Genomic DNA, 5,000 nt, shown 5'->3' with positions numbered 1-5,000 from the left:
TCTCCATTTCACTCTTTTGGTCAACAGCTGGAGTGGTAGAGAAGTAAACAAGAGTAATGCTGAATAAGGGTGACGCAAGGATGACACAAGTGATCTATATATTTTCTTGATCTGCGACGCAAGGCTTTCGGCATGCAAGAGTGAAAGGGGAAAGCCTGTAAGGTGGTAGTGAGGACTGCCACTTGTGATATGGGGACGGTACCATTGCTGTGGACAGGAGACAGATATGGCCGTAGACAGAAGGCAGAGTTAGAGGTAGCCTAGCGTAACAAAAAACCTAGGAAAATTTACCATATTATCCATACACAAAAGCCATAGCTAAGGCAGCCTAGCATAACTATAAGCCTAGGATAAGGTACCATAGCTATAGGCATAGTTGGATGTAGCCTAACTGAAGAGAAGGTATCACTACCATAGGCAGGCAGTTAGATGTAGCCTAGCGTAAGTAAAAGCCTAGGAAAAGGATGTCACCGCTGTAGAGAGAAAACAAAGCTGGAGAAAGTCTAGAATAATTAAAAGGCTAGGAAAAAGTACCATTTTGCATAGACTTAAGGTAGAGATGAAGGTAGCCTAGCGCAACTAAAAGCAGGAAAATTTACCATATTATTCATAGACAGAAGGCAGAGAATGGAGATGGTCTGGGTAAAAAAAAAAAAAAAACTCAGTGACAAGGCTAGAAAAGTAAAATAGACATGAATCTTTTTAGAGAGACAGTGCACGTGGGTCAGCTGAGAGACGAAACTAGAGAGACAAGACTACTGTAAGCTTCATATTTTTAAACTTTTTTGGTCTCTCATAATAATTTTACAGGGCTACAGGGATTATGACGGATGTTTTCCTATTGACATTGTAGAAAGATTGTTAAACTACCACCAGAACCTTAAGACTATTGAAAACTCGGGTAACTTTCGTTAGAATCTGTCATAAGTAGTGGCGTTGAGATGCCAGAACATGCAAGAACATGAAGATGAGGTGCATAGGAGAGATGAGGAGTGCGTGAGGGGAAGGATGCTGGAATAGACCTGCTAGAAAGAGGAAGAGTAAAGAGAAGGTATAAAGGGGTGCACTGGAGGAAGATGCAGGTGATGGATGTGACAGAGACGGAAGATGGAAACTTGTGTACGGATGATTCAGTGGCGACCTCTAACGGGAGCAGCCCAGAGACGATGCATATTGAACACTGTCAGCGTCCTGCTATTATCATTCCTGCAGTGACTTCATCTTGTATTGATGAGTGGAGACTAGAGACAGCTTGGGCTATGTGTTCCAGGTCGTGGCTCAGCTGTTCATTTATGGGAGGAGAGGTAAATAAAGCAAGAAATCATAACTTTGCAACTCAGGAAGTTCACCAAGACGCCCTAAGCCAGCGTAGTGTGTGGCTTAAATTCCTCCGCCTTAAGCCTTTCATTGCAGTATCCAACAATTTTATAGCACTTAAGGCACAAGACAAGACGACGCAATGCATAAGAATACTGTGTTAGGAATCGTGTTCTTTGGGGATTGGCACCTCATTGAGTCCTTTTTATATATAAATATTGTTGTTCTTGGCCAGCATCCCTCTTACATTAAAAAGAAAAGAAAACAGAAGGAAAAAAAAAAAAAACCGCTTGTAACTCCACAATGGACGTGGCGTGATGCGTGTTGAGTATCAACCCTCTCTTTGCAATATGCAACAACTCACATCATTAAAAGTGTTGCATAAACTCTTTACAAGCACCTACAAGAAAGGCAAATTCATTAAAAAAATTATATTTCTCAATGCTTAGTCAGTAGAATCATTAGTGGCGGCTGTAGAGGAAATGAAATGTCCCGACGTGGCTTGGCATTAATCCTTAAAAAGCGCGGGGTTGTTTCCCCATGCGTGTTGTCCCACGCGTGCACATTCAAATAAAAGCCTACCTCACTTCAGCCTCTTATATCTTCACTCCTACTCAACTCACGTGACTGAATGAAATACTACTGTAAAGCACATGGTCTTATCTGTGCTTTGAACACTATATGAAGACTATAGGGATATTGTTAGAACGAGTACAGAATCGCAGAAGCGGGGTCTGTGGTGGTGGTGGTGGTGGCGACGCCGGGTGCTGGTGAGGCAGACGTGATATACAACGTAATTTTTCCCTTCTATGAACGCGTGCCGCATGCTTTCTACTCAGCACGATCATCCCCCTTTGTGCTACAGCTGGTTTCGGGCATGATGATGATTCAGAAGAGGATGAAACGGCTTGGAGAACAAAAGGGGAAGAGGGGTGTAGTGCGTTGTACTGGAATTGCATCATTGATGGTTGCAAGTGGTGAATCTGACGCGACCCTTTTTTTTTTTTTTTTCCGCTGGTACGTATCCAGCTGGGTTGTATAGAGCCCTCTTGACGCGACCCTCCTTCGCTGTTGCCATAGAATTGACCGTCTTTATTAGAGGATCTTTCCCCTTCCCCTTACAAATAGGTTCTGGAGAAGCAACAGTAGCACTGCTGTCACTATATAGTGATCTTGTCGTCACGGAACACGCGAGGGTGGCAACACTGTCAGTGGGCGATGTTCTCACCCGTTGATTGGCTGAAGCTTCTGTCTGTCCATTGTCCTTCCACTGCTCAATGATGCTTCCTATAATCACGTGCAACCATTCAGAGCCAGTCCCGAAAAAGTGTAGTCAAAAGGATTAACCAAATTTTGAAAAGAGAAATCTTTAAGTTGTTATTTTTTTAATTTTATTTATTTATTTATTTATTTATTTGTTTATTTATTTATTTATTTATTTATTTATTTTTTTGTATGAGGAGACTGGCTTAGGGCAACAGAAAGGCAATAAACAAGGCCCAGTGAAAATGCCAGTCCCCAAAAAGTGTAGTCAGAAGGATTATCCAAAATTTGAGGATTACTGCCATGAAACCTCAGTCTTGAAACAGTGAAGTCGGAAATAGGCAGGGAATTTAAGAGTTTACCTGTAAAAGTAATGAAAGATTGAGAGTACACATTTGTGCCACATCATTTCTTAATGACAAACCACTCGGTGACATTTTCCTTTCCTTCACAGTGTCTCCGAATGTTATTTCGGCCACAAATTGGAATATCTTTCTTTCTTATTCTTTCAATCCCTTTCTTCTTTCCTGTCGGTGTTTGTCAGGATTGCGTGCAGTGCTTTGACTGCTGAGAAAGATTACATATCACAGTGAAAGGACTAAACAAAAGGAAAAAAAAAATGGAAATTAAAGAAAAGCAGTGAAGCATTTTCCTCGTAATTTTGGATAATATTTTTTACTGTCTTCAGCGGAGCTTTTTTACAACTTTTTTTTTTTTTTTTGTCAATGGCCAATAATAATGATAAAACATACATAAACATAAAAAAAAAGATAGAGCGCAAGTTATCTTGAAGTAAGAAAGTGCGTGTACACAACGACAAAAATTGAGGCGGTAGTTTACATAATAATGATAAAAAAATACATAAATAAAAGAAGAATTACCAAAAAAAAAAAAAAAAAAAAATCTGAAGTTGGCTTGAAGGAAGGTAAGGCGTGGGGGTGATGACAAAATTCGTACACCCAGTAGTTTTGGTGAAGCAGAAGCCAGAATGTCTCCCGGCGGGGCTGCGGGGCTTGTGTTTCGAGTGTGAAGAGTTGCCAAGGGGAAGCGCGGCATGAGTGCCTGGTTATGTGGCGTCACGAAGCCTGAACTGGTAGGTGAGTGGAGGCACCGTGCACCTCACCGTGACTTGATGGATGCTAACTCACCTTAATTTACAAAGATGGCTTGGTATTGTTTTAATCGCTTTGATGTCTGTTTATTTATTTATTTATTCATTTGTTTACTTATTTTGTTTATTTATTTATTTATTTGTTTACTTACTAATTGACAGATTTTATTTATTTGCTGATTTACTGACCCATTAATTTACACACATTCTTACTTCCTTCTCAACTCACTTCCTTCCTTCCTTCCTTCATTCCTTCCTTCCTTCCTTCCTTCCTTCCTTCCTTCCTTCCATCTTTCCTTTCTTCCTTCCATCAATCCATCCCTTCGTACTTTCTCTCTTCCTTCCGTTCTTCTTTTCATCCTCCCATTCTTCCATCCTTCCTTCTTTTCCTTCCTCACTTACGTACTTACCAATTTATATATTTATTTTGTACATTGTTATATTCAGTTTAAGTACTTTTTCTCTCTCTTTCTCTAGGGAACATCATTTGACTGAGCTATCTATCCCTTACCTTTTCTCTCGCTTTTTTTTTTTTTCCTCTTGGCTGTCCCCTTGATACTTAGAGAGAGAGAGAGAGAGAGAGAGAGAGAGAGAGAGAGAGAGAGAGAGAGAGAGAGAGAGAGAGAGAGAGAGAGAGAGAGAAACTTGCTGTCTGTGTGATTCGCTCGTCTCGCCTTCTAGAGTAAATCTTTTATCTAGTGCCAGAATTACGTAAGAGCATTGATGAAGGTTTTTTTTTTTTTTTCTCTTCTTCTCTCTCTCCACCAGGCGTCTGTTTGGTAGCATTGTGTGATGAAGAGTGTCAGGGAAGCTGGGGTGAGTGGCTTAAGGATTATGTTTATGTATGTGTGAGGGAAAGAGAGTGGCAGGGAGGAAGGACACGTGTTTTGTTGTTGTTCTTGTTGTTGGTGGTGGTGGTGGCGGTGGTCTTGCAAAAGTTGTGGTTGTTGTTGTTGTTGTTGTTGTTGTTGCTGTTCATTATTACGTCTTCTCTTTCTTCATGTTCTTGTTCTTTTTTTTTGTTCTTGTTATTCTTGCTCTTGTTGTTGTTGTTGTTGTTGTTGTTGTTGTTGTTGTTGTTGTTGTTGTTGTTGTTGTTGTTGTTGTTATTACTATCGCCATCATCATTGTCATCATCATCACCAACGTCATCATCATTGCCATCATTATGTATTATTTCTCTCTGAGGCGACAAACAAACACACACACACACACACACACACACACACACACACACACACACACACACACACACACACACACACACACACACACACACACACACACACACACACACACACACACACAC

The sequence above is a fragment of the Scylla paramamosain genome, chromosome 11, assembly GCF_035594125.1.
Source record: "Scylla paramamosain isolate STU-SP2022 chromosome 11, ASM3559412v1, whole genome shotgun sequence".
In the NCBI taxonomy this organism is placed as follows: Eukaryota; Metazoa; Arthropoda; class Malacostraca; order Decapoda; family Portunidae; genus Scylla; species Scylla paramamosain.
This window is presented reverse-complemented; position numbering follows the sequence as displayed.